The sequence below is a fragment of the Lactuca sativa genome, chromosome 3 (genome assembly GCF_002870075.4).
Source record: "Lactuca sativa cultivar Salinas chromosome 3, Lsat_Salinas_v11, whole genome shotgun sequence".
Taxonomy (NCBI): Eukaryota; Viridiplantae; Streptophyta; class Magnoliopsida; order Asterales; family Asteraceae; genus Lactuca; species Lactuca sativa.
In genome coordinates, this window is record NC_056625.2 from 245,901,502 (window position 1) to 245,912,969 (window position 11,468).

At 35.5% G+C, this 11,468-nt stretch overlaps 1 long non-coding RNA gene across 6 annotated transcripts; it reads right to left on the reverse strand.

Annotated features, from left to right (window-relative positions):
* Nucleotides 1–4,757: 4,757 nt before the first annotated feature.
* Nucleotides 4,758–10,640, reverse strand: LOC111889156 (uncharacterized). Of its 6 annotated transcripts, none has more exons than XR_006189564.2 (13): nucleotides 10,005–10,637; nucleotides 9,134–9,891; nucleotides 8,809–9,060; nucleotides 8,334–8,540; nucleotides 7,080–8,134; nucleotides 6,832–7,003; nucleotides 6,628–6,758; nucleotides 6,455–6,512; nucleotides 6,150–6,289; nucleotides 6,008–6,065; nucleotides 5,737–5,892; nucleotides 5,481–5,633; nucleotides 4,762–5,411 (listed from the first exon to the last, which is right to left on the reverse strand). It is a non-coding gene; the product is annotated as an uncharacterized LOC111889156 (long non-coding RNA). The 6 variants fall into 6 exon arrangements; XR_008231088.1 differs by having other exon boundaries at nucleotides 4,764–5,633; nucleotides 7,080–7,980; nucleotides 8,059–8,134; nucleotides 10,005–10,638; XR_008231087.1 differs by having other exon boundaries at nucleotides 4,765–5,633; nucleotides 9,134–9,296; nucleotides 9,369–9,891.
* Between the last annotated feature and the right edge of the window lie 828 nt (nucleotides 10,641–11,468).

Genomic DNA, 11,468 nt, shown 5'->3' on the forward strand with positions numbered 1-11,468 from the left:
AAGATATAATTAATAAAGGATAAAAATAAGCGTCAAAATTAAAGTATGAGATAAGCTTGATATCTTTACATAAAGTTGTAGTGGTCGAAACAGGGATTCCGTGGATATAAAGAACGCCGAAATCCGAGTTATAACGAAGAAGTTATGACCTGTCGAAGTTTCGCGACAGAACCGGCACGATGTTGAATGACGTAAAATATGAATTTAAGATAGAGCAATATCTAACCTTATTGACCTAAACGAAAGTTGTAGGGTTCGTTAAACCGAGAGCGTGCTTAAAAAGAACACCCAAATCTGACTTCGTATGAGGAAGTTATGATTTGCTGAAGTTTCGACTTAGCAGTATGCCCGAATCCTCGATTTGAGATCGAGTGTTTTTTAGCCGAAACAATCTAAATGAGAATCGAAGATCTCATCGATAGTAGTGAAAGGATAAAAAGATAGTCGAAAACGGACGTCGGATGAAGAAGTTATGATTTTTTAATGGAGTTTTCCTGTCCCGACCTATTAAAAATAATATATTAATAATATATTAATATTAAATTCAAAATTAGCCAATGGAGTCTAAACGAGAGTTGAAGAGCATAATCTCACCTACGCGTGGATATAAAGAACGTCAAAAACAGAGCTCGTATGCGAAAGTTATGAATTTCTGAAGTTCAGGTTGCGAAACCCAAGGTGGTGTCAGAGCTCACGAGGTGAGAATTGCAAAACTCACGAGGTAAGTAGTTGACGGACGTCTTCCAGTCCAAGTGGCCATGACGAACACATTGACATATCGAGCTCACGAGGTGAGAATTAAAAACTCACGAGGTGAGCCTGAAATTTTGGCCCTATAAATAGAATTCAAGGGGCAGTCAATTTTGGTTGCTCCATCTCTTCTCTCCCACTCCTGATACTCTCTCTAAGACCTATTTTAACCCCCCGAAGCCCCGGTGTTCATCCCAAGACCAGAAGCAAGTCCCGAAGCTCGAAGATCCTGAGATGTAAGATTCCTGAGCCGAAGCTCTCTCCGCGAGAAGCCCGCTTTTTGTGAAGATCTTCCAGATCTACTGAAGAATACTACTTCTACGAGCCATAGTGTTGTCCGATCATCTTCTGATCAAGTGAGTGTGTGGTTACTTTCTCCTAATACATAAATACGAAGTATTTAATATGAAATACGTGTTATGTGTTTATATATTGGTGTTGATTTGAAGGGGGTACATAATCTCTTTCAAATGCACGATTTTATACAAGTATCGATTTAACGTACTAAGTATATGTGTTATGTGAGTGTATCTATGTTATCTTCTAATCTCATACATATGATTTATTCTCTATGAAATACGTGTTATGTTTATGTGCCTCATCTTTTATCTGGAATGTGTTTTGAATGAACATACTATACAGGTTTTAAACTATGTATAAAAACGTATATTTTATCTACTAAAATGTTGGGTAGAACATGGGTAGATTTTTCTTGTGATAAAAAGATGAGAGGCCTCGATGTTTTTTTATTTAGTCATCTAGCGGAGTTTAGATGACGACCACAGGCTTTCTAGACAGTCTTGTGGAACGCTAGCAGGCTCGCCACCTGTAGGTGTTAATGAACTTGGGTGTTCATTCGCTGTACTCCATCCCCCTCATGGTTGCCTTATTTGACTTATATTGTTGAAGAACCCCCGAAGCATGTGTTGTCGCCCCGATGAAATATTCTTAGACTAGGTCCCTTATGTTAGTTGTCTTAGGGACGTAAAATGAGAATAATGGGAATGGGTAATTGGGTTATTGTTGGTTGGTGGAATTAAATATAATTATTTATTATGGGTTGAAAACCCTATATGCTCACCAGGCTCCCAAGTCTGACCCACTCAGTTTTTTTGTATTACAGGTAGTGGCGCCAGAGCATAAGTTGGATGACTTGTCAAGTTACTTTTGGATTATAGACCTGTTGTTTTATATAACTGTTGTAAGGTCTGTATTGAAATGTTTATGCTTTTGGTCTGTTTATCGGAACATGACATCCCGAGTATTTTAATATAATGAAAAATACATTTCTTTAAGAAATGCTTTGGTAAATCTTATCTTTATCATATTTCATTTTGGGAACAAATTCCGCAACTCTTTTAATCAAATGATTACTCTGAAATCATTTTAAAAGCATAAATTAAACCGGTCTTTTCTGGCCGTGATTTTGGGGATTTCACACAGGCCGCTTCCTTAAACACCCCTTATAGACCAGCTTCATGAATAAGATCTACTAACGGTAAGACTGACTTTTCTTATACATATATAAGTTAAACTTTTAATTATATAATAGTATAAGGGTGTATGTTAAACCTTTAAAATACTAGTTGGTTTAATCTTTTAAAAAAATTAAACTTTTAATTTAATTAACTTTAAACCATATTATCGATTTATTAATTCTCTGTTTTAATTAAACACTTAATTGATTCTATTAATAAAATCCATGAGGGTGTATTTTAAAACTTTTAAAATACTAAGGTTTTAAAATTTAAGATTTCAGAATTAAAATTATTTAATTAAATTTTAAATTTTAAAACCATAGGGTGTAATTTAAAACCTTTCAAACTATAAGGGTTTTAGAATTTCATATTTCAAAATTAAACTTTTAATTAAATTTTAAATTCTGAAACCAATAGGGTGCAATTTGAAACTATTCAAAACACTAGGTTAAATATTTGAATCAAAATAATCTTATATTATCTAATTTTAACCAAATATTCAAATTTGATAAGGATGTCATGTTACCAATCAGAAAAAATCGATTTTAGGCAATAAAAACGAGTTATGGTAATTATCTTATTCAAATTCTGGAAAAAAATCGAAAAATCTTGAAACTGGCGAGTCACCTCGCCGAGTTGGAAAGTGAACTCGTCGAGTTCAAGCAACTCATCGAGTTCTCTATGGAACTCATCGAGTTCTCTATGGAACTCATCGAGTTCATGCTCCAGACAACAAATTTTGACTTTCTTGTTCTTTGGACGATTCACTCTTCCACCAATTCAATTGAAAAACATCTTAGGCTCTGATACCACTGATGGATTTTGAGCATAACAACAATCTTATGTGATCATGCAACCCTAATTAATTTGGATCTAAGTTTTTCTCTATTGAACATACAAATATGAACACCAAAGCAATAACCCTAGATCTAGTATATACAATTCGAAATCCACATATATATTAGGGTTAGAAGAATACCTCACTTGTTATATTGTAATAACAAGAACAATCCTTGCTTGATCTTGACTTCTAAAAGCCTAATGCCCTAAGTGTTGCACCTCTAATGAAGTCACAAACACTCAGTGCAAAGGATGAGAGGAGAGATGCTAGAAATCGGCCAGGGTTCTTCTTGGAATACATAGGGCCGAAATCCTCATGTGTAGAGGTCTTTAAATAGTTGTGTGGGCTACTAGGGTTTCTGGAGGAAACCCTGATTCCTGCTTAAGGCTTAAGCAGCCCATGGACTCCTCCATATGAGGCCTTGGACGAAATCTATAGGGCCTCCCTATAGGATTTTGTCCATTCCATACCAAAGGAGTCCAGTAGCCCAGTTCTGCAACTATCAATGATTTGCAAAGCAGTCCCTCCATTATTAATTAGTTCCTTTAATCCCAAAATTAATATCAAATTAATTTCTGATTAATTACTAATTTATAATATGATTTCCATATAATATATTAATCTTATAATATATTAATAAAATCATTTTGAGTACCAACTTATTATTCATATAATAAATCCTACTCTCTCCCCACTTGTCATCTTGTCAAGTTGCATGAGTGAAGGCAGCCCAAAAGGATCATGCTCATGATCAAATCAAGTACACACCAATTATAGTTATGGGCTTAGACACCTAATCCAACATTATTTTGGTTGGGTTAACCAAAATATTGTTTGGGTATGAGGTGTCCCAGGAACTAGACCTCTTGCAACTAGAAATCACACTTAGAGAATTTGGCATAAAGCCTCTCCATCCTCAGAACCCCAAGAATCTCTTGCAGATGTTCCTCACGTTGTTCCCTGGACTTCGAATACACCAGAATGTCATATATAAAAACGATCATCGATCAATCCAACATGGGTCTACACACCCAGTTCGTGAGATCCATGAACGTCGCTGGTGCGTTGATGAGCCCAAAACGCATCACCACAAACTCATAGTGTCCATAGCGAGTTCAAAAGGTTGTCTTCTGAATATCTTCCTCTCGAACCCTCATCTGATGATACTCGGATCTCAAATCAATACTGGAAAACCAAGACACTCCCTACAGCTGGTTAAAAAGGTCATCGATCCTTGACAACGGATAATGGTTCTTCACTGTCAAGCTGTTCAGCTCTCTATAATCAATGCACATATGGTATGATCTATCCTTCTTCCTGAGAAAAAGGATCAAAGCTCCCTATGGAGAACTACTTGGTCTAATAAACCCCTTTCCCAATAGCTCCTGCAACTGAGAGGATAATTCTTGCATCTTGGTAGGTACAAGAGGGTATGGTGCCTTGGCGATCGGCTACGCACCCAAAATCAGATCAATCTGGAATTCCACCTGCCTCCTAGGAGGCAGACCTGGTAACTCCTCAGGAAAAACATCAGGGAAATCACATACTATCGGAACCTCAAATACAGAAGTTGGCCCCTTCTCCTTAACCCGTGTGTCCATCACATATTCTAGGAAACCCGTACACCAATGCTGCAAACTCCGCCTTGCCCTGGCGGCAGAACAGAAGGCTGACCTCACTACTAGAAAAACAGCCTTTTAAGACGCTCATTGCGCTTCGTAAAAGGCTCAAACGACACGCAAATGTGTGTCAAGAAAGGCCCTGTCATAAAGAGAGACGACGCGCATTTACGACGCTCAATGACGACGCACGTTTACGACACGCAATGCGTATCAAGGAAGGCCCTGTCATAAAGGAAGACGACACGCATTCGCGTGTCGTAACCTTATGACATGCGTGTTAATGACACGCAATACGTATCAAGAAAGCCCTTGTCAAGAAAGGTCATGTCATAAATGAAGATGACACACATTTTTGTGTATCATAATTTTAAATGTTTAAAATTAATATTATTTATAGGTTTACTAATTTTCAAATTAAATTTGTATTTAATGTCTCATAATAGAAAATAAAATATCATATACAAAAAAATACAATCCATTACATAAAATTTAATGTCATACAAATATTCGTTCCATATATAGAAAAATAAAACAAATCAATAGAAGTTGTAACAGAAATTTACAAACTAATAGTTTTAATAACCTAGCTAATGTGTGCCTCACTGTAAACAAGATTTGTACTGATTTTTTTAAATGTGTGCCTTACTTGTCTCCACTCTTCCTTAATAACACCACTCAATGACTCTAAATCTATGAACTTACTCACAATATCTATATTGCCTACAAAAAAAACATAACTACAAAATAAGTGTGAAGATGGATTATTGCAGTGTAAGAGAAGTAAAGAACCTTGAGCTTCCTCCAATGGGACACATGGGTAGTTAGACTTGATACAGGCTTCCAGTAAATTTATATAATTTTTATTAAAGGCTTTCTTCAGCTGCAAAACCCTCCATCATATATACAGTGTCCTTCCAATGCTTCCTTGGCTACAATAGCTGTCTGAACATTTGTAATTTATAATTTTTTTTAACAATTTACAAAATTATATTATATGTAATAAGCTTCTCAACACTTGTTATCAAAAACATTAATTAACTCTCACCAGGGTATTGAATTAGAGCTTGAACTCCACCACTTTTGTCAAACATTGCTATCTTTAAAACATGCCCAAAAGAGAAAATAACTGCATGTTTTTAATAGAAGCAAGAAGAACATTACCCTCAGATTCAATCTTCTTTCCATCTAAACCTAAACTGGACTGCAAAATTAACAAACTAGTAAGCATAATACAAGTATAAATATAAAATACAACAAAAAGTTGAGGAATTTTACAAAACAATCCTTCAAGCTGTTATAAAGAATAATGAATTTACCTAACCAGTAGCATCTATTGCTGAAGATGCAACAAGAAGCATAGGATTTCTTTAGTCCCTGAAAAATATAAATCTTATTAGGTTAGCGGAAGAACCGTCATAAAAAGAAATAAAGTCGGAAAGATATAATATTGTCTTATACCTGCTACGATGACTCTGGAATTTTACACTCAAATTTGTATGTGCAGAAGAACACGAGGTTCATGGCGACACATCTGATCTGAGTCTCTGGAGTAACCGATCTTTGTTCTTAAAAAAAGTGTTTGTTGAAGGAATTGGGTACTGTATCAAGCAACACACACTGTCAAATTTGTATAATTTTTATTTTTAAAAAAGTGTGGAGGATTTGATGATGAGTTAGGAGTTTTGTTCCTTTGAACTCATCAACTCCATGGTTTCTTCTCTGTTCGATTGCTGAAGAAACTGAAGATGGGAGGAAATCTTTACCTCTATAAAGAACAATATACTCCTTATCGCGTGTAATTAAGGTTCCCCCAGTTAACCACTGAAATATTTTCATGTTGGAGAAAATAAATATGCCATTGTTAATATTAATTTGAAAGAAAAATGCCATATTTCAAGATGCTTTAGTATTGGTATCTATTCCAATTAACATAAACCTGTAATTCTTTAGCCATTAGCTCAGTGTTAGTATTATGTACTCCTTTCTTAACACCAATCTTTGCAATCTCACATTTCTCCCAAAGCTTTAGAATAGCTACATCCAATCCTTGATGTTTCCTATTTCTACCTGATACAATCCAAACAGACATATTTTCAAATAAGAACATGTAGAACTACAATTTGGAGTGAGAGTGACTAACCTAAAGCAAAATGACATGGTAAAGGCCTTCCAAGTCTTCTAAGAATTTTCATCTCATCATTTGTTAATTCTGGTTAAACTCCAAAGGGGAGAAGCCTGAAGGGTTTCCTGTTTATCTAACCTCAGTTGATATTTGATGCAAAGAGAAATACACCCCAAACTCCTTCAAACATCTACACATAGAAAAGATGTTATTTTAATAAGATGTCAACATAACAAAAGTAAGAAACGGGAATCTTGAAAATATACCTAGAAAATTAGGGATCAAAGCCAACAAGATAGTATGTGACCACAACCCAAACACCAGATTCTATGATTGATGATGGAATACTTAAAATCCATGAAGGAAGTGTGTAAACCCAATTGGGGTAGAAATGTAAATCTCTATGCTTGTAGATAACAAGAAGCTTAGCTACCAACATAGGTACCTCCATGAATCCATTAAAAAAATTATAACTATCGCAACCAACATAAGCTGAAAAAATACACTTGTCATGATTATAACCCAAAACCACCCATTAATCTAAACCCATGTTGAGGGAATGTGTTTCTGTCTGGTTGAGGGGCGGTTTTTGGTTGCTGACCTGGCGGCTGATGTGTAATCTCGACACCTACAACTGATTTTGATTTTGGGTCTGTTGAGTTACTGCCTCTTCCGTATATAGTGTTGTTTATTTTTTTTTGTTCTATTAATATAGTCTAAATATTAAATAGAGATGTTTTTTTAAATGATAATAAATAGAGATATTAAATAGAGATGTTAACTTATTAAAATATACAAAAACAATGGATTACATATTAATATGATAGCCTCCAAAAAAAAGAATACAAAAAATTAAAAAAAAAAGTAATAGCAATTAATACATATTAAAAACAATTTGAAGGGTTGATTACAAATTAAAAAACAATAGCAATTAAAAGGGAATTTGATTTCATTATAATTTAATAGATAGTATGACTTATATCTTTTTTTTTTTTGCACTTTTGTATACGGACAGGAAATGATGTCCAGGGGATTTGTTGAAATTTAAGAAAAATAAAACAAGAAATAAAATCCTATTATCATGAAAACGTCAAATAGCTTGGAAAAAATATAAGGGCAATAGTGGAAAATGACATGTCTTAATTCATACACCCTCCATTTTTTCATCTGCAAACAAGATAAATTAGTAACAATACAAAAGAAGTTCTCAAAGAGTAAAACAAAAATTATATAATCTGAAGCCACCTATGTTTTCACAACGTTCCAAAAATGCATTGGATCCTTCCATAAGATCTGCATGCTTCCCAAATAAATCAGCAACCTGAAAAATAAAATTTAAAGACATCAAATTTAACAGCATACACTGTTTGATTCAAAGAACAAAACAAAAAAGGCTTCTTTTGGAGCATTGTATTTTTTAAAGCAATGCCAAAAAAAACACAATTTGGTATAAAATATATACCATGCGTTACAAAAACATACCAAGATCTATAATTTCTTCCCAATAATTATTTATGTACCGTATATATGAAGGCATTTCAAGAATGCTTGATAATCTTTCTCACAGGATATGGCCCTGCTGGATATGCACTTTTTGTTGCAGTTTATGCTGGCTTGGAGGTAACTAGCTGTCTGTCTCTCCCTCTCTTGTGTTGGGTGTATAAATAAGTTTTGATTTTCTGCTTGTCCAAATGTAGCTTAAAATCCTGCTTTTCATTTTTGGTTTCCTTTTGATATGACAGAGATAATTTGGTAAGCTATATGCAGGTGTTTCTTTATGACTTAATGCAGAAAAAAACAGCTTAATAGATAAACTCATGATGTTCCTCTTATTCTTGTTTTTTGTTTTGTGATTGCGTAATCTACTCTTCACATTCTCACAAAAAGTAAATTCTTGCCTATACATACCTATAATTAACAAATACCAAACTCTCGAAAAACTATGAAAAAGAAAAAAAAACTAAATCAATATGAAAAAAAGCATCTACTACTCACTTTTGAGGGCATCTTTATCACCATATGGAGCTGAATCTGAATGTACTCCAAAATCTTCCACTTTACATGCAATTTTTTGTTGGATATCCCTATCCCTGTTTTTAAGATCAGGATGATCACTATTTCTCCTCTCCCTATTCTCCTTCTGCCTCTAATCCTTGTGAAGTTTCATAATTGGTTTATCATCCATATCAGGACAATCAACAATCATGTCCCTTTCAACATGTGGACCATTGACCCTATCCCTCGTTGCTATCAATAATAACAGAATCAACCCCTTTTAAAATCAAGAAAAATATATATGAAAATGTTGAAAATTTATTACCTTATCCACCTGTGCCAGTTTGCGTTGGACCCCACCTCAGCTCCGATCATATGCATGTTGCCCTAATGAAGCTTGATGTGCAGATGCAACAGCAGCAGAATATGATAAAAAAATTTGGTAATTCATCAAGAAAATCCGTATGATCATAAAAAAGTGAATCTACCTACATAAATTACAAACTGTCAGCAAAGGGTAGGGTTATTTTATTTAAAAAGGAAAAAATAGATAAGTTTACCAGTGAAGATATAGTGATCATTTTTATAATTTCATCAAGAAACCCCTCTTTACCTTATCATTTCACATCCATCAACATTAGACTAGAACACTGATGAGAGTCTAGAAGAGGGAAAAGTGAAGGAAACAAAGTTAAATATGTAAAATTTGTGTATAAAGTATGACATCAACATGATTAACCAATAAACAAAGAACTAGAACTCAGAATCCAAATTCTTCACAGAGCCATGAGCATCAGGGATATCAATAGTTGGTTCCATGATAGGCCACTTGAGTCCTCATCCAACCATACTATATGATGGTGATTCACCAAACAAAAGTCTACAATTTAGGGTATATGAAACATTACTGGTTCCATCCTTACCCATCTGACCACCTCCATCTTTACACAGCCAAAAGATGAAAGAAATTATTGTCTACACTCACTCGAGCATTTCATCAAACACCTCACGTGCACTTGATCAGTTCATCTTAAATTAAAATTGAAACTGATAGAAATCCCACCAAAAAGTAGATAACAAAATCTAGATCAATAAGGAAGATGTAAGTAAGGAAAAAATAATTTTTTTTCTCTTGTTTGTGTGTGTCTTAAGCTGTTGAGAAGCAAAAAGAAAAAGAAAAATCAAATCATAATTACCTTCTATTCTGGAACCAAAGCTTGATGGTCAATGAAATAGAGAATAATTCGAGTGCAATCATCATCTATATCTTCTTGGTTCTACGATTTGGCTCCCTAATGGCGTGGTAGATGATCTTGATCATGTAAGGATCAGGTTTTGGGGCTCCTTAGAAAGCGGACATGAACCCAAACCCTGAGTTGATACCATAAACCCTATGAAACCAAATTGACTCTTTGAACTACTACCATTTTCGAGCTTTGTCCTACTTGTATGGATCGATGAAAACGAAGGTTGATTGATTTCTTCATACAGGAATCCATGTCGGCGGTAGGGTTATCTGGAGCCGATGATGGTGTATCGGCGGGAGCTGCTGGTGTGGCAAATAAATTCATTGGAAGAAGAATGGATGAGTTGAGGACGAGGAAAGAGGGCAGAACCAGGAGGAAAATTCGAGGGATGGAAGTGAAAATGAAAGAGAGGGAACACGAGTTTTTAAGAAAAAAATTATAGAACGATTATATGAGTTTTCGAGGTGTATAGCAGAGATCGTATGGTGATTAGGGTTTGTAGAGAGAAAGGAAGAAGAGAATCAAGGGGGAAGCGGGGTATTAAAATATTTTAGAATTTTAAGAGGATTTCATTTCCCCCTTTGAAGAACGCGCGTTTTGAGTAAAAATCATAAAACGAAATTCACAAAGGACGCACATGTTAGTTGAAGTGCCCTCCGTGTTTTTATTTTTTTTAGATGAGACACTAATTTAAGGGCACGCAACAATGCGTGACCTAAATCCTTAAATTTTTTGAAGAGACGACACTTTGTTAATATCACTCTCTTTTGCGTAACATAAATCAATGAGTGTCGTGGTTTGCGCGTCGTAAAAGGGTCATTTTCTTGTAGTGCCTCGATCTAGAACCCTTACCATAGATGGTCAGCATTGCCCCACTAGGATCTCGGACTGTCACCATCTAGCGCTCGCAATCGATAAGAGCCCCAAACCTGCTCAACAAATCCATACCAACGATAACACTAACATCCCCCATTGGGATAAGAATGAGGTCAATATGATATCCTACACCAAAAATATCCAGTGAACAACCCCGGTAGATATTTCAAGCTGAGACAGGGCGCTCTTCCGGGATCGAGGCCCTCAAAGGCCTACTGAAGGCCTCCCACGGAATGCTAAAATTACTACTAAAGGATAACGACACAAAAACCGACTCGTATTGGAGTCAAAAAGTACAAGCGTAGGAACAGAATTCACAAGAAATGTACCTACACGATTGAAAATATAAGCAACATAATTAAATTAACGGAATATAAGAAGTACATACCAGCCACGACATCTGGAGTTGCGCGGGCCTCCTCAAATGTCAACTAAGTTGCTCTGCCTAGAGCCCTTAGTGCCTCGGCCTTCCCCTGCCGGCCATCAGTGATACGTAGTGTTGTTGTGGGGGGGCGTCTGAACCGCCTTGGATGCAAG